Source organism: Camellia sinensis, chromosome 11, assembly GCF_055761805.1.
Source record: "Camellia sinensis isolate YWXY chromosome 11, ASM5576180v1, whole genome shotgun sequence".
Lineage (NCBI taxonomy): Eukaryota > Viridiplantae > Streptophyta > Magnoliopsida > Ericales > Theaceae > Camellia > Camellia sinensis.
This window is the reverse complement of record NC_138971.1, coordinates 119,777,317-119,802,777: the sequence shown is the minus strand read 5'-3', so window position 1 is coordinate 119,802,777 and position 25,461 is coordinate 119,777,317. Positions and strand designations below refer to the sequence as shown.

Below are 25,461 nucleotides of genomic sequence, written 5' to 3'. Positions count from 1 at the left end.
TTGAATGCATGAAATTATTATGTTGGTAATGAATTTGGTGTAAATTGGGATATGCATGTGATTAATTTATGAAATTGAGCTTTATAATGTTGTGATTTGGTGTTTATACCATGTTAGTACATGTATATGTGATGTTTGAGCCAAAAGCATGCATCTAGAACCTTTGAATGTCGAATTGAAGCTCAAGAACATGTTTTGGATTTTCCAGAATTTTGATTCCCGCTCGAGCGGGGAAACTGCCGCTCGAGCGTGAAATTCGTGTTCCCAGTATTTTCTACAGACATAGTGTCTGCTTGAGCAGGGAAGTTCACGCTTGGGTGGGGAGCCATGTAGAGAGGCCTTCCGCTCGAGCGCCAGAGTTCACAATCAAGCGTAAATTTGACATATCCAGTACTTTTGCAGGCCTTAAGGGTCCGCTCGAGCTGGGAAGTCCACGCTCAAGCGGGGACCCTATTTTTTTAAATTTTGAAAGGCATTCTGTGTTTCATTTTTTGTTCTCTTTCACTTCCAAGTACTCTTAGGCATGCATTGAGCATTGTAATTGAGTTAAAGAGATAAGAATGAAGCCTAAAGAGGAAAATGTGAATTTAGAACGGATCGAATTGTTTGTGACCCTTTTGTGTTCATGGAATGTTTAGGGTCGAGCTCCAGGGCAAACCAACCAACCGATCACTGTGAGTAATATCTTAACAGAGATATCTGAAATATGTTGTTGCACAATTGCTTACTTCTATATAAGTTTTATAAGTTCATTGATTTGATTGGTGGACAATGTTTGCTATACCAAATGAGTGGGCCAGAGGCCAGTCTGATCTGAATAATAGAATGAATGGGCCAGAGGCCGTTTTGACATGAATGAATGGGCCAGAGGCCGTTTTGACATGAATGAATGGGCCAGAGGTCGTTTTGGCATGAATGGATGGGCCAGAGGCCGTTTTGACTTGAATGAATGGGCCAGAGGCCGTTTTAGCATGAATGGATGGGCCAGAGGCCGTTTTGACACGAATGGATGGGCCAGAGGCCGTTTTGACATGAATGAATAGGCCGGAGGCCGTTTTGACATGAACGAATGAATGGGCCAAAGGCCATTTTGTCATCTGAATGGGCCAAAGGCCATTTTGACACAAATGAAAGTTTGAATGGGCCAAAGGCCAGTTTGTTTGGAACCGCAGTCACTTGACCTAAATTGTGTATAAATGTTAAATAGAAATATGAATTGGAACCGCAGTCACTTGACCAAGCTCCGTGACAACGCTGCACACTCATTTAAGTGAGCATGCAAGGCTAAGAGTCCAACACATAACCAACAATGTAAATACTCCAATTAAATCCTTAATTATCATAATGCTAAAATCCATAAAAATTGAGTATTCTTATCATATGAAATTATCCACCAAGTCCACTAATAAAATCCATTAACAAAACAATAATCCAAGTACTTAATTCATAGTCCTACTCTCGGCACTCCCACATGTAAAAAATCCCGCGCAGCTCTACTCTTCAGAATCTGAAAAAAAAAATAACGGTAAGCTAGATAGCCCAGTAAATAACCAATCATCACTGCCAGCTGGATCAAGTATAAAAAAATTTAATAAATAAATCGATAACCAATAAATATAAATTTTTCTACAGTTCAATAAATGAATAATTATTTGTAAGATGGTTTCATAGCTAAAAATAAACAATGTACAATACATTTTAAATGAAAAAGCCAACAAGATAATTCAAAGTAATTCATTGTTCAAATCGATGGTTCGATATTCAGATGGTTCAATGATTTGATTCACAAAACCCAAGTCTTAATGACTACGGTCACTTAGCCCGTGACAAGGCCCAGAACCACACATAGGCCGGTGGTAAAGCCCCAAAAGAAACTAGTTTCTGTGCCAATAAATAACCCCTATTGGCTAGGGTCCAAATCATAGTCAGACTAGAGTGATATTCAAAATTCAACAATACACAACTTTTAAACAAAATATTCGATATTTTCAAAATAAACATTTAGTACAATTTTCATAATAGTTCCATAAAATTTTCAAATAATTTTCATAATAATATTCGATGCTATTTAATACTTGACCCATATTTTATTTTAAAAGAACATGGAGGCTATGAATAAATACTTATAATTTTAAACGATTCAACAGGAATAAAAAATGTACCAACAGTGATAGAGGGTTACTTACCTCAAACAGCTAAACTAATATTTCCCAAACTAATCTCAAATACTCAACTCCACCACTTCAATCGCACGAACCTAATAAATATAACCTCAAACAAATTAATATTTTTGTGTCTTTCACATATCCATAAGAACCCACTGCATATATGAGATGCTTTAATATACAAGAAATATCAAATCAATTCCCTTAATTTAATAGTTAAACACACCTTATCTAATATACCAAATTCTATTGCAAAACTACACCTACATAATAATTTGCACTGTGTCCAATAACCCATACAATTGCACATACACGTTGTTCCACGCATCCAAACTCTCAATATTTAGGTATCCACACAAATTTCCTTCCCAAAACCATCTGACTACCTATTAACCCCTGTACATAATATAATAAACAATTGATCCCTTTACATAAAGTAAACAATGGGGCAAAAATACCTCAGTCAATGGGCAATCAAGAACATTCAGTGGCTTCAATTTCCAACTGTCGTTCCTCCTAAGGATGCACTGCGCAGTCGCGATAAAAAGAAACATGAAACCCCCTTTTCCCCTCTTTTTCTTTATTTATATATATATATATAAATATATATATATATATATATTAGGGTTATTAACCTAATTTCTTAAAATTACAAAACTACCCATCTCAGTAATAGAAATTATCATGCCACCTCATAACTAATTCTTGATATTACTAAGTGACCCATATAAATTAATGTAATTACCAATCTATCCAAAAATAATAATATTCAAAACTTGGGTTTTACAATTTATCGTCTGTATAGCTTCTTTAATTGACATTATTCACTGGGCTTTCACTCACGCTCATTCATATGTTTGTAGGTGAGCCAAGAGAAGTCCAAACCCAGCCCTAGTAAAGTCTATGTGGAACAACAAAGGTTTTGGGAGAGTCAACCCTTGTGTCTCACGCACGAGACCTGTCTTTGCCCTTTTGTTATGTATTTATATTCTGTCATGTTGGCGAAGACTTTGCATCTGTTGTATATAGTCGTGATGGATTGACTTAGACTTATATGATCCTGTATGTACAGAACCTTATGTAGTACATATTTTGTTGTGAGTTATTATTATGCATATGTATGGTTTGTTATGATGTGCCATGTAAGCACAGCTCTATGGACAAAGTTTTAAATTGCTTCCGTTTGGCCCCCATTAACTCTGTTAAAATACGTTTGGTTTGGTTTAAGGCCATAAGTAATCTCTTGATTACTGGCCGGTTATGTCCTTAACCCACGGGGGCATGTTCGGGTCATGACAAACTTCTTCTTCATCAAGTGGCTCAATCACAATATCCCTGCCATCTGTGAATCCTAATGCAAACTGGTTAGGCTCCTGTGGATGTGAAGCAATCAAAACTGCTTGCAAACTGTCGAGAGAAAGAACAAAAATAATAATAATAATAAAGAGAGAAATGAGTTAGAAGTGCCGCCAACAATCATGTAAAGAGTTAATCACCAAGCCAGAATAATCATTCATGCTCATGAAAATCTGCAATTACTGCCAGATAAAGAAGCATTTATCACGCTAACTTTTACAAATCATCTTGTAATTTCTAGCCATGAATTAGTAAATGACATCTCATGGAAATTTTATCTGATAATAAGCAAGCTTCTCAGGAAAATTGTAGAAGAAAAAAAATATTAATAGTTATACTAGTTAAGAGTTAGGCACAAATATTAAGAGAAAAAATTTCAGTATATCAAATACTTGGCGTCAGATGAAAGATAAGCAGTGTGATAAATTTCGTGTTGCGGTTAGAGGCCTGGAGCAAAACATATGCTAACATGTCCATGCCGAAGGGCAATGTACACCAACAGGGCATCACATGAAACAAAAAAGCATCAGATAATCTTGAAACTGGTATCTCTCCCAGAAAACCCCCTATATTCCCAAGCCCCATTACTATGTCCAAACTTGAAAATAAAAATGATAGGAATTAAGCCAAGTCCACAACAAAACAGTTTAGATGTCGTGCAATATAGATGTTTAAATCATGTTCTCTGCAATGAAAATGCCATTGATCTCCACTTTAGCTCTGTTGTTATTTTACATATGGCGAATCGCCTTTCATTTACAGCGAGAAAGTGTTGCTGATCTTTGTCAAACTGAACCCTGGTGTTCTCACCTGGAAACTCCAAGCCTATGAAGCACCGACACGTCCCCAGGGCCTGCGTACAAGTGTCGAACACGGACACGCTGTCTGACACTCTTTAACGTGTCCTCTTTTTCTTTTTCTTTTTGAATTTTTGCAGTCGAACACGCCATGGACACTCTGTGACACTTTCTGAACACGCATGAGGACGATCGAAGCCCTAACTATTGGAGAGGAAGAAAAAAGAGAGAAAGAGATTGAGGGAGGAGAAAAGACAAAAAAGAGATCGAGGGAGGAGAGAAGCCAGAGATAGAGAAATAGATCGAGGGAGGAGAGGAGAGGAGAGGAGAGGAGAGGAGCCCTAACTTGTTCAAATCAATTGAAGAAGCTAATGTATTCTTCATTTGCTCTCTTCTTCTTCGCCTCCTCCTTTTCGTCTTCTGTCTCCTTCATCTTCTTCTCATCCATCTTCTTCGACTTCTCATATTCTCTCTCTCTCTCTCTCTCTCTCTCTCTCTCTCTCTCTCTCTCCCTCTCTTTTCTTTTTTTTATTTATTTCTCTTCTCCTTTATTTTCATCCCTTTTTTTTTCTTTTTTCTTTTTTTTATCCATATTTTTATTAAACCTAAAATTCATAAAATAAATTATTTTTATTTTAAAAAAATCATTTTTTATTCAAAAAATTTTAAATATATATTTATTAATTTTTTATTATTATAATTGAATAAAAATTAATGATTTGCTTTTTATTTTAGAAATACAATAAATAAATAAAATTATATATATTAAACGTGTCCCCAACATGTTGTGTCCTAAAATTTGCGTGTCCCCCTGTCCGTGTCCGTGTCCGTGCTTCATAGCTCGAAGTTATCCTTCCGTAATTTCTGAGCTTCCAGGCTATAATCTGGATTTAAATTTAAAATAAAATAATAAATATTGTATACAAAATCAAAAATCTATTTCATTCAAAATAGGGACTTAGTATCAAGAATAGCAGGCCTAGACATAATCATCTGTGGAAAAGATAAAATCCTAACCTCAGCATCTGGTGCGAAAGAAATAAGTGCATTCAGCTTTGTGGAAAACGTTAGGCTGTAGCACGTCCCACGAGGGGCCCTGCTACAGTTCGGACTCGATTTGTGTCGCGGTTCTTAATCTTGAACCAAAGAGTCCAAATCTGGCAAATCGTTTTGAGAAAACAGATTTTAGGAAAGAAGTGCCAAACATGGACTGCTTTGCCAGATACAGAGTCGCCACCTAAATATTTTTTATGGGGGAATTTAGGAAACCCTGACTCGGTGCCGAAGGCCACATGTCCGTCATCACCGGAGTTGTCTCGTCTCGGGAGCTAGGGTACGATTGGGGAAGGTCAGCTATGAGCACCCCCTCTCGCCCGATCCAAAGATCGGCCTCTACTAACTGTGATATCCGTTTTTTGAAAACATTATGTGTTCTTATTCCAATTGTTAGCCTAAAATTACTATGTTATGCGCACAGCAAACAAGTATAGACCAGATTGTCTAATTTGGAAATAAGCATTACATATCCGTTTGTTTTGAAAAGCGCTTTGGAATTTGCTACTCGCAAGTAGGCTAAAACACGGATTTCAAAGAGTTTTTCCAACTCAAACAATCCAACCTTCACCCATAGGCATTCAAACAGTTTATCTCATATAAGCACTTAGCCACATGGCAAACATACTGTCATGGCAACATTCACACGCATGCGAGATGCTAAAGCATAAATACTTACATCGTACTCCGTGCCAAAACAATAAACTAGTTAGCAAAACATGCATGATCCTAGTTCATGTTAGAGTGGCTAATGCAACGCATGCAAAAATGCAATTAGAGTAGGCTCGGCTGACCTAAGCATGGCATGTAAAATGCAGTCAATTGATGTATGTACTCAATTTTGGAATTTGAAATACAAATGCAGTTAGCGTGATGTACCGAGCCCGGTGCATGTAAAACAAATGAATAAATGCATGCATGCATTACATGAGGTATGCTAATTTAAACGTGCCCTAATCTACCATCATAAGCAGGTAAATAAAAGGGAAGAAAGACGTGAGGTTGGAAGACATACACACACTCACGCACACTTATTACAGATTTGCCCTCACTCGGAGGGACCAAATAAATAATACAAATTAATTAACTACGCAAGCTAATTAAATATTACAAATTTCCTAATTAGTTAACAAACTAATTAAGCTAAGAAAAACAGTAAACCGCCTCGGGGGGGAGGGCCAGATGCAGTGCGTGCTCGGGTCTTGCTCGAAAGTGCACCGCCATGCCTAGTCTGCCTCTGTTTTCCTTCTTTTACTCCTCTAGAGGCTGCCAAAACCTCTGGATTGCTTCTCCAGATACTAGACATCACCACTGGCTGAATAGAATTGCCACCGGCAGTGGTATATAGCTATCGGCCATTGGTGAAGCTATCGGCAGAGATAGGAGTGCCGATCGGCACTTGGTACTGCCGGTCGGCAGAGTGTTCCTGCAGAATCTGCAATTGACAGCAACAGAGGGCAAGGCAGAGCATGGCAGCACGATTCAAGGCATATATGCACTAATCATGTCCCTTATCATGTTTGTGACTCAAAGGGGCATGTGGCTCGATTCTCGGACCGCCAATCACACATTTCCATGCATGACGGCCCAAAGGATCAAGTGTGCAACTTTCATGTCAAATGAAATGCAAACCAAACAAACAAACCAAGGCCCAATTCCTATCACCAAGTCAAGGAACAAGGCATGCATGCAAGATGCAATGCAACCTAGGCATGCAAGCTAAGGGTGCAACATGGCATGGCAAGACACTTATGCAAGCATACAAGCAAACATGAGGTAATGCAAATTAATGGAAAGGTGGACTTACACATAATTTAGGCAGCTCTAAATAGGCCTAAAACAATGGCCAAAGTGACCAAAATAAGGGACTAAACACATAGACACATGCACATGATTAAAGGCCAACACTTAGGCACAAATTGTGCAACTCTCAAGTACACTTGAAAATGGATATCATGGACAATTAGCATGCAACATAAGCTCTGAAAATCATGTTAAAACATGGTGCCAAACCAAGCAACAAGTCAAGCTAAGCATGCAACAAATGGCCCAAGTGCTTGAAGCAAGTCAAAGGGGCTTGAACCATGGCTAAGCCAACCAAGCCTCACAAGGCTAAGAGGACTTAAAATAGGTTCAAGACAGTCCTAGATCATGCAAAAGGGACTCTTAGATGGCATCTAAGTGGCTCAAATTTAAAGGCATGCACAATGGCCAAAACATGGAACATGCTACACAAGCTTTCAAAGCATTAAGGAAACATCCAAGGCAAACATACAAGCATGCTATAACGTCTGAAATAACATGGTGGATAGTTCCAAACCACTAAATCAATGCAAGAATGCCATGCTACACATTCATACACTTAAGGCCAACAAGCCGGAATGCAAAGGAGCTATACTAAGCATGCCAAATCCGACCCAAACAACCTAGGACAGACCTTAAACATGGCAAAATGAGCACAAAACCTTCACAAGGCTAAGCCTAAAACATGCTCGAACGAAGGCTAACAACCTAAGGCATATTAAGGCAATAACATGGCATTACATGGTAGGTATGCTAAGCATGCATGGTGTACCAAAACCAACACACAACAAGGTTATATCATGGCATAATAAGCATGGAAAATAGCCAAGATATGATCAATACACATTCTAACATGATGCTCTCTCAAGAGGCTAAAAGGGGTCCATTTCAAGGACAACAAGGAGAGGGGGTGGCCCTCCCCTTTTGGAGACTTCAAGGCACCATCTTCACCACTGAAATCCCTCAAGATTTTAGTAGTGAAGAGGCCCAAACACCAAAGTCTCGAAACTCACTCAAAATGGCTCAAAATGGGGCCTTTCAAGGCCTAAGAGGGGTCAAACACCTCCAAACCAAAAAACACTCTTAATAAAAAATCAAGAGGGCCTAAAAATAGAACTTTTTTGTATTATACACCAAGCTCAAAAATGAATTTAAGACAGGTAAAAATACAATGCAAGATTGGGGAATAAAGGGGCTAGTTTCTTACCCTTGAAGACCCCTTCAACAATGGTGCTCCAACAGCCCTCCTTGGCTTGAAAACAGCTCCAAAACTTCAAAACCAACCTCTTAGAACCTCAGTAGCTAAGTGAAGGTGAAACACTATGTGTTTGTGTGCAATAGTAAGACACAAATGCAATTTAACACACACAAGAGGGAGATATAGAGATAGAAAGTGTATGGTTTCTAACCCTAGAACTCAAAACCCTAAAAATGGCTGTCTAAAAATATCCTAAGTCTCTCAAGTGTCTAACCCTAAAGCCAAGAAACAAGGCTCTCTCTTATAGAGCTTTTGTCTTGTAAAGCTTACAAGACAAGCTTCTAAAGAGGGAGATCCCTCCATACACGTGTATGGAGGGGAGCCAAAAGCAAGACAGCTGTGATAAAATATCTGCAAAAGCAGATGCACAGTAGTCGGCCGGCCAAAAATGTCATTTTGACAAAATTGAGTGCCGTCCGGCAACAAATAGTGCCGACCGGCAACAAAATGTGCCGATGGCAACAAAAACCAGCCGGTGACCTCTAGCCACTGCCGGTGGTGTGTGAGGATGCCTCACAAGGCATTCCCTGCCCTTTCAAGGCAAAACACAAGTGTTTGGTGCAAAACTAGACACTAAACAGTCGAGTTCGGAGATCCTGAGGCAAGGCGCGCGAGCCGAGACCTCCGGGAACTCCAAACGAACACAAACATGGATAATCACCGAGTGTTCCAATGGTGACGTCCAAGTCTTGAGGACGGTCAAAAGTGGGGTGTCTACAGTTGCCCCTCTTTGACAGAACTCGAAAGTCATAACAATGACGGGAGTGAATGTCAAAGCCCAAAGATGACCCATTTTTGACAAGGCCGAAGACTCAGACAAACATGCAAGACAAACAAGATATGCGCCCGAAGGCAGGGGCAAAATGCAAGACAATGCACAGAGCCGGACATAACTTATGATCATGCAAAGAAAGCTGTAATGAAGCATACATGCGACAGTTTTAAGCTAGCGTACACCGAACTACACTACAATGCAGAAAGGATGTAAGAGAATTATGCAATTCTCAATACGTCTCACTCGGAGGATACAATACCTGTGCGGCTCGTCTGGTTGCACCAGCCTCAAATGAACCGTACATACAATATCGTGCCTGAAAAGAAAACAAACTTAACAAGTACAATATTGTTAGCAACATGCATGACAATGCAAAGATGGATGCGAGATGATATGTTGTATATACAAAACAAAATAATGCAAATGAAGATGCAATATAATTGAAATAATGCAAACTACATGCAAGGCAATTGAATCATGATCCAATCGTGAGTGGTTCGAAACCACACAAATGTCAAATGGATTGATGGAGGTAACAAGTCTGTCTACCATAGAACGGTCAACTGAACTATGAGCATTGTAGACAGACACAAGAACAAGTATTTGGGGGGGAATGATATAAGTGGGGAAACGACCCGCTGGAGAAAGGACAATGATCCTAATGCTGGATGCAAAAATTACACTACAATGCAATATATATATGGATATCCTGGGGAGATGGCAATGGATATGGCACGCGGGCCAAACCAAATCTTGCCTAGGTAAGGCATGTACACATACAAGCCATGTCTAACATAGAACGGTCTACTAAACTATGCTTTGACACAAGAAGTATAGGCACATACCAGACCAAACTCAACATGGAAAGGCGCAAGCCATAGATGGAAGGTGATGCAGTGAATGCATGCAAACTAAAATGCAATGGAAATGGATATTTACAATGGATATGGCCTGCAAGCCAAACCAATTCTTGCCTAGGAAAGGCATGTACGCGTACGAGCCATGTCTAACACAGAAAAGGTGCCGCAACCCTCAAACCAACATACCAGCGTGGAATAGGCGCGTACATATGCAAAACTGTGTTTTAACGTGAAAAGTAAGGGCACATACCAGACCAAGCTCAACATGGAAAGGCACAAGCCATAGATTGAAGGTGATGCAATGAATGCATGCAATCTAAAATGCAATGGATATGGCACGCGGGCCAAACCAAATCTTGCGTAGGAAAGGCATGCACGCATACGAGCCATGTCTAACATAGAAAAGGTGCCGCAACCCTCAAACCAACATACCAGCGTGGAATAGGCGCGTACACATGCAGAACTATGCTTTAACGTGAAAAGTAAGGGCACATACCAGACCAAGCTCAACATGGAAAGGCGCGAGCCATGGATGGAAGGTGATGCAATGAATGCATGCAATCTACAATGGAATGGATATGGCACGCGGGCCAAACCAAATCTTGCCTAGGAAAGGCATGTACACAAACAAGCCGCGGCTAACATAGAACGGTCCACTGAACTATGCTTTGACACGAGAAGTATGGGCACATACCAAACCAAGCTCAACATGGAAATGCGCAAGCCATAGATGGAAGGTGATGCAATGAATGCATGCGAACTATAATGCAATATTTACAAATATGCAATGGAATGGATATTTACAAAATGCATGACAATGCAGTATGATGCGATCTACGGGGGAAAATGCAATGAATGCATGCAAGCTACAATGGAAATGCATGACAATGCACTATGATGCAACGACTATGATTGCAGCTTTCCCTATCTTACCAACAGGGCGATATACTAGGTTGGTTCAATATCTAGAACTGAGGCGCCGACATGCCGCCTCAATCTATGGGGCTTCCATACAGATTTCAAGCCAAGGATACACCCCTGGGTATTTAAACCAGACTTTAGTCTCGGAACTCCCGAACCTTTGCGTTCTAGGCATAAGCCGTTTGAACTCTAGTTTCCACCATCCCAGTCGGTCTTCTAGGAACTCACCGCAAACATAGGCAGGTGGCTTTACCAGACCACCAAAAGTCGTTCGGGCACGACAAACACCAAAAGAATTGCACCTTCAGAGGATTTAGGGTCTCCTAGACCGGGATGCAAAATGTATGCAAACTGCACACGTCAATGTGCTGAAGGTTTCGCACCTTCCAAGGATTTAAGGTCTCCTAGACCGTGCGTGTTTAAGGTCTCGCCAGACCAATTAGCAACATGCATGACAATGCAAGAATGAGGCACGCATGCCACATGGAATGTAAACTGATACAATTGGACTTATATGCCACGAAAAACTGTGCACATCAATGCACCGGAGGTTTCGCACCTCCCAAGGATTTAAGGTCTCCTAGACCGTGTAGGCAAAATGTATGCAAGTGTGACACGCGTGCCATACGGAATGTAAAATGATACAAATGAGACACGCATGCCTCATAAGATGCAAAATGAAACAAATGAGACACGCGTGCCTCATAGGATGCAAAATGGTGCAAGTGTGACACGCATGCCACACGGAATGCAAAATGGAACAAATGAGACACGCATGCCTCATAAGATGCAAAATGATGCAAGGGTGACACGCATGCCACACGGAATGTAAAATGGAACAAATGAGACACGCATGCCTCATAAGATGCAAAATGATGCAAGTGTGACACGCATGCCACACGAAATGTAAACTGGTGCAAGTGTGACACGTATGCCATACGGAATGCAAAATGGAACAAATGAGACACGCATGCCTCATAAGATGCAAAATGATGCAAGTGTGACACGCATGCCACACGGAATGTAAAAATGAAACAAATGAGACACGCGTGCCTCATAAGATGCAGAATGATGCAAGTACGACACGCATGCCACACGGAATGTAAAAATGAAACAAATGAGACACGCGTGCCTCATAAGATGCAGAATGATGCAAGTGCGACACGCGTGCCACACGGAATGTAAAATGAAACAAATGAGACACGCGTGCCTCATAAGATGCAAAATGATGCAAGTGCGACACGCATGCCACACGGAATGTAAAATTTTGACAATTGGACTTATACGCTACACGAAGCCGGTTTGTATTCAAAACAATGCAATGTACTAACAAGTACAAGTGAGGTGCGCAAGATAGCGCGAGAGGATGCATGCAAGATGCAAATAAGGTGCACAAAAAAGTGCGATGCGCAAGAAAGCGCGAGTGATGAATTGCAGAAAACAGTGCGATGCGCTAAACAGCGCGATTGAAATGCAATGCACAAAACAGTGCGACGCGCTAAACAGCGCGAATGTAAACTGCACAAAACAGTGCGATTGAGGTGCGATGCACGTAGGGCAACTTTTGAATTTCGTAAAAGCGAAAAGGATACAAAAAGGATACAGCTTGCACGAATTCGAGTACCACGCATGGAAGACACGATCCGAGGTCACAACGGAGGCCGGTTGAGCGTCGGGGATGCATTTTCTTGCACTTTCTTGAGCTATGAAGACCAAAAACTACTCATATGGCCTAAACAAGGCTGTGGGAACACCACCGGCTGGGAGGGGAATCCACCGGCTGTCCATTGGCTGAAAAAGAATACCATCGGCACAATATTATGCCGGCCGGCACAAAATGTTGCCGACCGGCAAACAGTTTCTGAGTCGGGGCAGTTTCGACAATTCACCACGGGTGTTTTAAAATAGGGTTCCTAAACCCTATTCCTCACTTCCTTCATCGCCGAAAACCCATACTCTCTCTCTCTAGAGCGTTTTCCTTTCCTTTTTCCTCCGTTTCTGCGCGTTCTACGTCCGTTTCGTCATCAGATTCGCGATTTCCTTCGCGTTTCGGACATTTTCAACCAAACAAATCTTTGTTTCGGTGCCTCGTTTGCCGTTCCCACCTATTTGGGGTTTGTTCCCCTCGCTTTCCTCTTGATTTCCGTACCTTTCCACATCCCGGCCTTTTCGGTCATTTTCTGCCTTCCCGGGAGTTGACTTTTCGATTGACTTTCCGTATTCTAGTCCGATTTTCCTTCCTCCGGCTATTTTCTCATCATTCTTGATATGGCGGATGACATTCCACGTGGTGGGACTCCCCCGGATCACGAGATGGATCCCGGGATCGAGCTCCTACCCTTGAGCGAGCGCCCGTTCGACCCAGCGACCTACTGGCCGGCGATCCATGTTCTGCCCTCTGACAGACTGCACCAATTCAGGAGTTTCGAGAGGTACGCGCGATCCGAGCTACTACTGCGTGAGCCTACCTCCCACTTGTCCTTCGACACTTCCGAGGTAATTCCCTTTTCTCTGCTTTACTTTCTGCAATGTAGGATACAAAACTGTCAACTGCCATAACCGATTACAGTCGATATTCTGTATATTGTAGTTGATTACAAATGCACTTGCAACTGATTATCTGTTTAAGACTCACACGTGCACACACACTGCACTAGCCCTGAATCACCCAAACACACGGCACACACTGTATTTCACTGCAAACACCAGCACCCGACATCTGCTTGAGTCTGAACGTATACACACATGCTATACTATACTGAACCATTCGAACACGCTGACGCATCACACGTTGTAGTTCACTGTAAGCACACCGGCACCCGGTATTTGCTTGAATCTATTAAACTTGCACGCATGCTATACTGTACTGAACCACCCAAACACGCTGACGCATCACACATTGTAGTTCACTGTAAGCACACCGGCACCCGGTATTTATTTAAACCTGTTAAACTTGCACGCATGCTACATCTATATACTCCTTAGAATTGCATTTTGAAAATTGCCTCGCAATTGTTGTTTTCTGTTTACAGGGAGATTCCCATACCATCCGCGGGTATAGGAATACCGACGCTCGAGAGTGGTACGCCGAGCTTCCCGATGCGGTCCGTCGCATCGTGGACCAGGCAGGTTTCGGCGCCTTCTGCAGAGGGCTCTCGTGACTCACTACGTGCCGACCTCTACTCGCCGCTTTGGTGGAGAGGTGGTGGGACACCACCGATTCATTCCAGTTCTCCGCGGCAGGGGACATGACGATGACCCCTTACGATTTCTCGATGCTCACAGGCATCGAGGTAGGGGGTGATCCGATCCCCTTTGATATTGACATGGATGAGTGGACTGCCGCTCAGATCCATCTACTCGGTGAGGCGCCACCTCTTGCTCGTCCAGGCTATGTACGATACTCCTGGTTCGAGGTGCAGTTCCGGGTCCAGCCCACCCTTGTTGACGCAGCCCCGATGACCCCTGAGGCTGTGGAGAGGTACGCTCGCGGCTTCCTCGTGTTTTTGTTCGGGACGACTATTTTCGCCGACCGGGCGAACACCGTGCCACTCTGCCTGCTCAGCGCACTGGTGGACGTCAGGCGGATCTTGCATTACGACTGGGGTGGCGCCGCTCTGGCCACTCTCTATGGATACATGAGCTCGGCTTCCCGCGGCAGCGGACAGTTGCTCGGAGGCTACTGGCAGGCTTGGGAGGTACATTTCTTCTCCGCTTTTCATTTCTGTTCTATATTTTCTGTACTCTGTACACTGCACACACTGTAGTTTGCTTTATACTTGCTGTATACTGTACACACGGCACACACATACACTCTGCTTTACACTGACTGTACACTGCTCACACTATACACTGTACACAATACACTGCACAACACACGGCTCTGCCATTTCTGCTTTATTCTGTATTCTGCCTTATCTGATAGTCATCTTGATGTTTTCTCTGCAGTTGTGGGTTTACGCCTACTTTCCTAGGCTCGCACCCGTACCAGTCACGGAGACCCCTCTGGTCGTCCCCTTTTCGCGCCGCTTTGACGGGAGATGCACCCGGAGGCCGCGAGAGACTTTCAGCTTCTTCCGCCGCTTCTTTGACACCATCACCCCCGCGGAGGTATGTTTTACTTGCAGTTCATTTAAGCTTCGCCTTTCCACTGCATATTTCAATAACAGTAGATAACAAACTGTGTTGCATTTTCAGATCACCTGGCAGCCTTGGGCTCCTTTGCCAGCCGTGACGTGGGATCGGTTTGCCGGTGCCGACGAGACCTCGCGTTTCCGGATCTTGTTGGAGGGCCCGGTCTGTCGGGCTTGGTACCTGGGTGAGCGTTTCTTATGCCAGACCCTAGGGTTACCTGAGTAGATAGTCCCGGTTCACCCTCCCGAGGATATGAGGGAGACCGAGAGGCTCAACACTGAGCAGATGGATGATTACACCATCGGTTGGGAGGCGACCCGCTTCAGAGGCATCGGCGACTACCGAGAGTACGTACAGACGTATCTTATGCAGCCTCTGAGCGGCGGTCGTCGAGCTGAGGGAGTTAGACCCATGGCGCCAGCAGCGAGGGCGGGAGCCGGAGTTGGAGCCGGAGCTTCGAGGAGGGCCCGAGTCCGTGGCAGGGGCGGAGTTCAGGAGGGACGGGGGACCGGTTGGCCTGTTCTGCCCGCTTCATTGACTTTCCGAGGGCAGGGCGGGGCGACCTATCAGGTCCCCTTCGCCCTTCCGCCTGCTGATCACGAGTTTGTCGGTGTCCCCGACTTACCTCCGGTATGTATTACTGCATTTCTGTACAGCCATTTCATTTCAGTTTATTTGATATTCCACAGAATATTGATGCATCTGATATTTTTGCAGGCTCCTTTCGAGTACACCCGGCAGTCATTGGAGATGAATGGCTCCATGATGGGGATGCTCCAGCGGACCTTTGATCTCCTGGCCCTCTACAGCATTCCGGTATGTTCTTCTGATCACGGCCTCAAATCACTCACAAGTTGATTCACGTAATCTGATGCACGGCACAATATCTGATACACTGATCGCACAACGTCTGATACACTGCATACACTGCATTCTGCACTGTACTCTGCACTGATAAACTGCTCACGGCATTCACACACTGTTCTCATACACTGCATTCTGCACTGATAAACTGTTCACGGCGTTCACGCACTGTACTCATACACTGCATTCTGCACTGATAAATTGTCCACGGTATACTGACGCATTTGCCTTTTGTGTACTTTTTCAGCCTCCCTTCCAGATTCCCGGGGTAGGAGGTGCTTCAGCTGGACCTCCGTCCCTGCCTGAGGGAGAGATGAGGAGGGCCGAGTATTTCTCCCACCAAGGCGGGGCGCACTTATGCTGGGAGTAGCTCGCGGGCTCCCGTTCCTGATGACGACGATGATGAGGATGACGAGTCGGAGGCGGAGGCAGAGGCAGAGTCGGAGTCATCAGAGGAGGAGACCGGAGGCGGCACTAGCTTGGGCTCTGACGACGATGCTGATGATGCTTCTGGACCTTCATCCAGGAAGAGGACTAGGACAGACTGATAGCCCTCGGAGTCGCTGGATACGGATACAGATTTTGTTGTTCTTCTTCTCTTTCTTGTACTTTTCCTTTTTGTTGGTAGTTAGATTACCTTGTACTGCCGCGGCCAGATTTTTGTTCCCAAAACTTGTGTACTTAAAAGATTATGAAATGAACAAACTTTTTATCTTAAAAAGTGTTACATTTACATATCTCATGTATTGCATCGCATCCCATCATGTTACACTTCAATGTAAATGAAATACGATCTGTGGTCTGAATGTTGAACACTTGCACTGTGGTAATCAGATGACTAAACAGCCAACAGCAACATAGCCCAAGCAACCCACTGCCTGATTCTGGATGCACAGCCCTTGCTCTACTGGGGATTAATCTGCATACGGCCCATAACCCAACACTTGGTTTATTCTGCACATAGCAAACTTTAAACAAAACAGCCCAATCTGACAAGACGGCCTACCGGGGGGGTGAAACCAGCTGGAGTTGAAGCACGCTCAAATATAGAGAATGGCACCGCATTCTGAGCGTAAATGATTTTTGAAATTAAATAAGGGTTTTTCAAACCGGGGTATCGAGCCTACAACTGGACACAGCGGGGAAGACTCAAGAAAGGTACACGACCTAAACATAACGAGACACGCTCAGAAGAAACCTAAAACAAAGGTTGAGGTAAACAAAACAAAAGACACGACATACAGACGCGTTAACGAAGATGGGGAACCTCTGATCACGAGGAGCCAGTTTCTCTGTGCATTGTTTCCCACCCTTTCTGATTTGTGATTCTCACATCACTCGACTTTCAAGCTCGGATTTTCTCTCAAAACCCTTTTGCTCACTTTTCTCTCAACTCACACCTCTCTATTCTTCATTCTCTCATTTTTCATCCCTCCCCGGGGTGGTTAATGAGTGAATAGGAAGTTGCGGGTTCATGCCCAATGCCGTTAGCTCACAGCTATTTCTTCTGGTGGGTAGAGTGCCCTCTTGGCAAGTACGTCGATGACGGGGGAAAGACAGAACGCCTGACTCAACTGTGCCCCTAGTTCATCATTTTAACCATTTTTTGTTTTTGCTTTCTACTAAAACAGTTTTGATCAAAATGAGAGTTAGATCAACGTACTTGTTCAATTTTTGATTTGAAGACCATGCAAGTTAGGCTGTAAGCACTGAAAATTTTCCCTTTTGGGTCCATGAAAACGGTTCAGTTTTTGGAAAATGGAATAATTTTCGAGAAAATAGTCAACCTCAGTAAAAATTTTCAAAAACTATTTTTCAAACAGTCAATGCTCAACGAGCATGGAACTTACTCTTTGAGATGCGCAACCTTGGATCGGAGGCAATGGAAGATTGCCCCTAGCTTAAAGGGGGTGGAAGGCAACGGAAAGTTGCCCCTGGTTTGAATGGCGGCTCACGACGACTCGTGGCAACGGAAAGTTGCCCCTTGTTTGGATGGTGCCGCAGCAGTCCGCAAACAGTCTTCATTGGCGGTGGTCGAACTCTTGGACACAGAGATGGTGTTGGCGACTGGACTTTGGGATGAAGTTGAAACCATTGCATGGACTGAGACGCTATGAAAGCGTTGAGGACTGGACTTCATGATGAAGTTGCCTACGTATCCCAAACATGGGAATCAAGCCTTACGTAGTTCCGGTTAAGGTACACTCGGGTATTTTAACCTTCACTTTTCAGGCTATAACTTTTGCCAAGGCGCCCGATGCGGGTTTTCGACCTTGCGAGCTTCTTTTCATTTTCTTTTTTTTCACTTCTTTTTCTTTTCCTTTTCGCATTTTTTTTCTTTTCTTTTTGTTTCTTTTTTGCTTTTTTGTTTTTTTTTTGTATTTTTCTCTTGCTCTAACTTTTGCCTGGGTTGCCCTTCCGGGTTTTCGGCCCAGCGAGCCTCTCAAAGGGTAAAAGTGTAACAAGTCCATGCCAAATGGTTTTTGAAGTTGAAGCCTCTCCGTGTCTAGGAGAACGGCTGTTGCACTGATTTGCAGAAGAATCCATCATGGCTGCTCCACGAGCTTCTTTTGGTGAGATCTACTCTTTTTGACTCGCCTTCGGTGCCTCTTGCTCGAGGGCTGCTTCAAAACTAGCCACACGGGCCTCCTCTGACGGTTGACTGTTGAATGTTCCGAATGAGTTCGAGGTTCAAGACAACAGGTCGAATCTTGAGGCTGAGAGCGATCCTAGGCTGCGCAATTTCAAGAGCGGTTCCACACAGGTCTTCACAGGGCTTTGTAAAACATTTGTTTTTGAAGGGTTTTAAGAAAGCGACGAATCGCTCGCGCCGAAGATAGTGTGGAACCAATCTGGATCAAGCCAGGGTCCTTCCCAGTACTCACGCCGACAAGCACGATTTCATTCATAAAGGCTTAGCACGCCTCTCTTTCTCTCAAAATGATCAAAGTTTTGCAAAACCCGAGGAATTCCTTCCTCTTCGTTTTTATCACCGCAGTGCCCGAAAGAGGTTTTTGAAAAACTTAGGTTAGTGCAATGACCTTGGCGCGCGGGAGAGCAGGCGAGATGTACTGTCAACCCGATCAAATTATCTGGCACTTAAACTAAAAGCAAGCATGAAAGTAAGGTAGCAACAGCTGTTTCATTCAGATTTGTGGGTATAATTGGCCCTTCGACAGAAACAGACTCAAAAACAAAACAGGAATTACAAGACAAAACGGTGTTCGAGGCAACAACCCCAGAATCACCTGGTATTCTATACAAAGGGGACTGACTCGCTACAACAAGACAGACCCTTAAGCAAAAAGACTGACTCAAGACAAAGAGATAGACTCAAAACAAAAGACTGACTCGATACCCAAGGCAGGATTTACAAAGCTAGCGTTCACAGCCACTCAAAAATGCGTGCCAGACGCTGCATTCAAAATACATCCAGATGCCGCCCGCAGGTGGTTCACCTTCTGATTACATACTTACAGTATCTGTGTCCTCAAAATCCAATAACTGGGTAGTAACGGACTTGGCTGAGGTGGGCGAGAGGATAACCTCGTTGTCAATCAAATCTTGCACCTCATGACGGAGACGAAAGCAATTATCGGTTGCATGGCCTGTCTGCTGGTGGTACGCGCAGTACTGAGCAGCATCATGCGTAGCGGGGAGATTCTTCGGGAGGGGCCGAGGCTCCAAGGGTTTAAGGTGCCCCCTCTAGGCAAGGATCTGAAGTGCCTTGGACAAAGGCATGTAGAGAGCATGAAAGGTCTTGCGCCCTCGGGGCAGGTACTTTGGAGTCTGAGCACTTTTACTAGCCACACAAGCAAAAGGGTCGGCAGGCGCCACCTTAGCTTTCTGATCTTTCCCGGGTGCAGGGGCGGGAACAGGAGGAACTGTTCTGGCATGACGGGGCCTATCCCGATTTTCTGACTGGCTTGAACTACCCTCAGGCGGAGTGGGGAAAGCATCCTCTACAGTTTTTGCCACAACTGCGGATATCTGTTGCTTGTTCATCCCCCCGGCTTTCAAAGCCTCGACTGCCCACAGCAGTTGTTCAATGGGATCGGCATCTGCCTTCATTTTGTCTTTTCCTCTGGCCTCAGCCTGATCGGGGGTTTGAGTTGATGTTGATATGTCATTGCCATAGCTGGAGGCTATCTCCGGTTGGCTAAGTTCAATCACAATTCGCCCCAACAACGAGGGCTCCTGCGGTGCAAAACTCCCGACATATGGTGCGGCTGGCGGTGACGCTGACATTCCGTAGGCGAGATCCGCCACAAACCTCTGGAGATCACCTATCATCCCCATCAGTTCGAATGTAGTAGGTTCGCGAGCCTGGTATAGCTGGGGGGCCCAGACCGGGTGCGCAACAGGCGACCTGGGTGGATGTGACACATCAGTGTTGGCCTCACTTTGCAGAGTGATCCCCTGCTCCAATGCAGCCGTCATAACTACGACCTCTTCTGAATTCTGTGTCATCATAAGTCCTGCCTCGGCAAGGGGAACACTGGCTATTCTGTATCGGCTGTCCGAACTGAAAGAGACAACAAACAGCATTTCAGCCCAAACAGATCAAACACGGGTGTAGCTGAACAACTGTACTCTACTGCTGATCACTGTTCCCAGAAATCACTGTCCCAAAAACTGAACCGGATACCCGCAGATAACTGATTCTCACAACTGACACTGATACTGGTGTCCTCAGGTCTGATACTCAAACTTGCAAACTGATATATACTTTCCCTGTAGAAATACACTTTAAAAGCACATAGCAAGTAAAGAGAGCCAAAACACCCCTATGTTGGGGTAGGGTTTCCTTGTCCTATTTTGTCAGGAGCTAGGGTTTCACTATGCACGCAACAGTTTTCAAACAACCTATCATCGGGTAAGCAGCCTGTCCTAACTTGGGATGGTCACTACGGATCCGAGTATGCACTAGGCCGAATGGTCAAAAAGGGTGCCCCGGTAAAACTGGGGTTTGTGTTCCCATACTGTTAGAGCCCATAACCGGTCAGCCTTATGGTCATGCCTTGACAAGACAAGCCTCCGGCAAACTGTTCAGGAATGGCAGATGGCAAACACTGTGTTCCTAGGCGCACCAATGCACATGCAATGCAAAGAAACACATAAGTGTAATCAAAACAGGATATCACGAGTTCGAGTCAAGCTCTCTAACTCCCCAGCAGAGTCGCCAGAAACTGTAGCACGTCCCGCGAGGGGCCCCGTTACAGTTCAGACTCGATTTGTGTCGCGGTTCTTAATCTCGAACCAAAGAGTCCAAATCTGGCAAATCGTTTTGAGAAAACAGATTTTAGGAAAGAAGTGCCAAACATGGACTGCTTTGCTAGATACAGAGTCGCCACCTAACTATTTTTTATGGGGGAATTTAGGAAACCCTGACTCGGTGCCGATGGCCACATGTCCGTCATCATCGGAGTTGTCTCGGCTCGGGAGCTAGTGTACGATTGGGGAAGGTCAGCTATGAGCACCCCCTCTCGCCCGATCCGAAGATCGGCCTCTACTAACCGTGAAATCCATTTTTTGAAAACATTATGTGTTCTTATTCCAATTGTTAGCCTAGAATTACTATGTTATGCACACAGCAAACAAGTATAGACTAGATTGTCTAATTTGGAAATAAGCATTGCATATCCGTTTGTTTTGAAAAGCGCTTTGGAATTTGCTACTCACAAGTAGGCTTAAACACGGATTTCAACGAGTTTTTCCAACTCAAACAATCCAACCTTCACCCACAGGCATTCAAACAGTTTATCTCATATAAGCACTTAGCCACATGGCAAACATACTGTCATGGCAACATTCACACGCATGCGAGATGCTAAAGCATAAATACTTACATCGTACTCCGTGCCAAAACAATAAACTAGTTAGCAAAACATGCATGATCCTAGTTCATGTTAGAGTGGCTAATGCAACGCATGCAAAAATGCAATTAGAGTAGGCTCGGCTGACCTAAGCATGGCATGTAAAATGCAATCAATTGATGCACGTACTCAATTTGGAATTTGAAATACAAATGCAGTTAGCGTGATGTACCGAGCCCGGTGCATGTAAAATAAATGAATGAATGCACGCATGCATTACATGAGGTATGTTAATTTAAACGTGCCCTAATCTACCATCATAAGCAGGTAAATAAAAGGGAAGAAAGACGTGAGGTTGGAAGACATACACACACTCACGCACACTTATTACAGATTTGCCCTCACTCGGAGGGACCAAATAAATAATACAAATTAATTAACTACGCAAGCTAATTAAATATTACAAATTGCCTAATTAGCTAACAAACTAATTAAGCTAAGAAAAACAGTAAACCGCCTCGGGGGGGAGGGCCAAATGCAGTGCGTGCTCGGGTCTTGCTCGGAAGTGCACCGTCATGCCTAGTCTGCCTCTGTTTTCCTTCTTTTACTCCTCTGGAGGCTGCCAAAACCTCTGGATTGCTTCTCTGGATACTGGACATCACCACCGGCTGAATAGAATTGCCACCGGCAGTGGTATATAGCTATCGGCCATTGGTGAAGCTATCGGCAGAGATAGGAGTGCCGATCGGCACTTGGTACTGCCGGTCGGCAGAGTGTTCCTGCAGAATCTGCAATTGACAGCAACAGAGGGCAAGGCAGAGCATGGCAGCACGATTCAAGGCATATATGCACTAATCATGTCCCTTATCATGTTTGTGACTCAAAGGGGCATATGGCTCGATTCTCGGACAGCCAATCACGCATTTCCATGCATGACGGCCCAAAGGATCAAGTGTGCAACTTTCATGTCAAATGAAATGCAAACCAAACAAACAAACCAAGGCCCAATTCCTATCACCAAGTCAAGGAACAAGGCATGCATGCAAGATGCAATGCAACCTAGGCATGCAAGCTAAGGGTGCAACATGGCATGGCAAGACACTTATGCAAGCATACAAGCAAACATGAGGTAATGCAAATTAATGGAAAGGTGGACTTACACATAATTTAGGCAGCTCTAAATAGGCCTAAAACAATGGCCAAAGTGACCAAAATAAGGAACTAAACACATACACACATGCACATGATTAAAGGCCAACACTTAGGCACAAATTGTGCAACTCTCAAGCACACTTGAAAATGGATATCATGGACAATTAGCATGCAACATAAGCTTTGAAAATCATGTTAAAACATGGTGCCAAACCAAGCAACAAGTCAAGCTAAGCATGCAACAAATGGCCCAAGTGCTTGAAGCAAGTCAAAGGGGCTTGAACCATGGCTAAGCCAACCAAGCCTCACAAGGCTAAGAGGACTTAAAATAGGTTCAAGACAGTCCTAGATCATGCAAAAGGGACTCTTAGATGGCATCTAAGTGGCTCAAATTTAAAGGCATGCACAATGGCCAAAACATGGAACATGCTACACAAGCTTTCAAAGCATTAAGGAAACATCCAAGGCAAACATACAAGCATGCTATAACGTCTGAAATAACATGGTGGATAGTTCCAAACCACTAAATCAATGCAAGAATGCCATGCTACACATTCATACACTTAAGGCCAACAAGCCGGAATGCAAAGGAGCTATACTAAGCATGCCAAATCCGACCCAAACAACCTAGGACAGACCTTAAACATGGCAAAATGAGCACAAAACCTTCACAAGGCTAAGCCTAAAACATGCTCGAACGAAGGCTAACAACCTAAGGCATATTAAGGCAATAACATGGCATTACATGGTAGGTATGCTAAGCATGCATGGTGTACCAAAACCAACACACAACAAGGTTATATCATGGCATAATAAGCATGGAAAATAGCCAAGATATGATCAATACACATTCTAACATGATGCTCTCTCAAGAGGCTAAAAGGGGTCCATTTCAAGGACAACAAGGAGAGAGGGTGGCCCTCCCCTTTTGGAGACTTCAAGGCACCATCTTCACCACTGAAATCCCTCAAGATTTCAGTAGTGAAGAGGCCCAAACACCAAAGTCTCGAAACTCACTCAAAATGGCTCAAAATGGGGCCTTTCAAGGCCTAAGAGGGGTCAAACACCTCCAAACCAAAAAACACTCTTAATAAAAAATCAAGAGGGCCTAAAAACAGAACTTTTTTGTATTATACACCAAGCTCAAAAACGAATTTAAGACAGGTAAAAATACAATGCAAGATTGGGGAATAAAGGGGCTAGTTTCTTACCCTTGAAGACCCCTTCAACAATGGTGCTCCAACAGCCCTCCTTGGCTTGAAAACAGCTCCAAAACTTCAAAACCAACCTCTTAGAACCTCAGTAGCTAAGTGAAGGTGAAACACTATGTGTTTGTGTGCAATAGTAAGACACAAATGCAATTTAACACACACAAGAGGGAGATATAGATATAGAAAGTGTATGGTTTCTAACCCTAGAACTCAAAACCCTAAAAATGGCTGTCTAAAAATATCCTAAGTCTCTCAAGTGTCTAACCCTAAAGCCAAGAGACAAGGCTCTCTCTTATAGAGCTTTTGTCTTGTAAAGCTTACAAGACAAGCTTCTAAAGAGGGAGATCCCTCCATACACGTGTATGGAGGGGAGCCAAAAGTAAGACAGCTGTGATAAAATATCTGCAAAAGCAGATGCACAGTAGTCGGCCGGCCAAAAATGTCATTTTGACAAAATTGAGTGCCGACCGGCAACAAATAGTGCCGACCGGCAACAAAATGTGCCAATGGCAACAAAAATCAGCCGGTGACCTCTAGCCACTGCCGGTGGTGTGTGAGGATGCCTCATAAGGCATTCCCTGCCCTTTCATGGCAAAACACAAGTGTTTGGTGCAAAACCAGACACTAAACAGTCGAGTTCGGAGATCCTGAGGCAAGGGGCGCGAGCCGAGACCTCTGGGAACTCCAAACGAACACAAACATGGATAATCACCGAGTGTTCCAATGGTGACGTCCAAGTCTTGAGGACGGTCAAAAATGGGGTGTCTACATAGGCCAGTGATTCTTTTGGAGTAAACACCTACAATCTCGCTTTCGTCCTACAAAAAACGATGACCCAAGCAAGAACTCCGACGAATTCGCAATCCAATTGGTCAAGAGAAAGATCTTCACTGCTCTTTCACTAATCTTGCAAGATCTAAGGTGGATCCTTGGTGTAATGAGGTGAAATCAAAGGTTTTGTGACTAGGGTTTTCGGACATGAAGTGGTGAGGGAGAGAATAGAGAGAAAAGTGAGAGAAAATGCACAAAAAGTGAGATTTATACTTGTTGATTCCGAACAGACTGTTCAAGCGACTACTCTTGCGCTCAAGCTAACACAACCAACTCTCAGAGTCTCGAGCTTGCAAACAAAAGTACTGGAAACCTCAAAAGACCGCTGGAGAAGACACTTCTTCGCTTGAGCGACGAAAGAGAAATTTTCAGGCCGTTACAAAAATGCTCCTCTCTTATATCTCTGTTAGGTTTTTTCATGGCAACGGCAGATGGAGAGATGTAAGGATGTAGAGGTTGTTGGAA

At 43.9% G+C, this 25,461-nt stretch overlaps 1 long non-coding RNA gene across 1 annotated transcript; it reads right to left on the bottom strand.

The window, feature by feature from the left end:
* Window positions 1-1,331: 1,331 nt before the first annotated feature.
* LOC145803225 (uncharacterized) lies at window positions 1,332-2,713 on the bottom strand. The gene is made up of 3 exons (XR_014345351.1): window positions 2,624-2,713; window positions 2,187-2,257; window positions 1,332-1,507 (listed from the first exon to the last, which is right to left on the bottom strand). It is a non-coding gene; the product is annotated as an uncharacterized LOC145803225 (long non-coding RNA).
* Window positions 2,714-25,461: the final 22,748 nt, after the last annotated feature.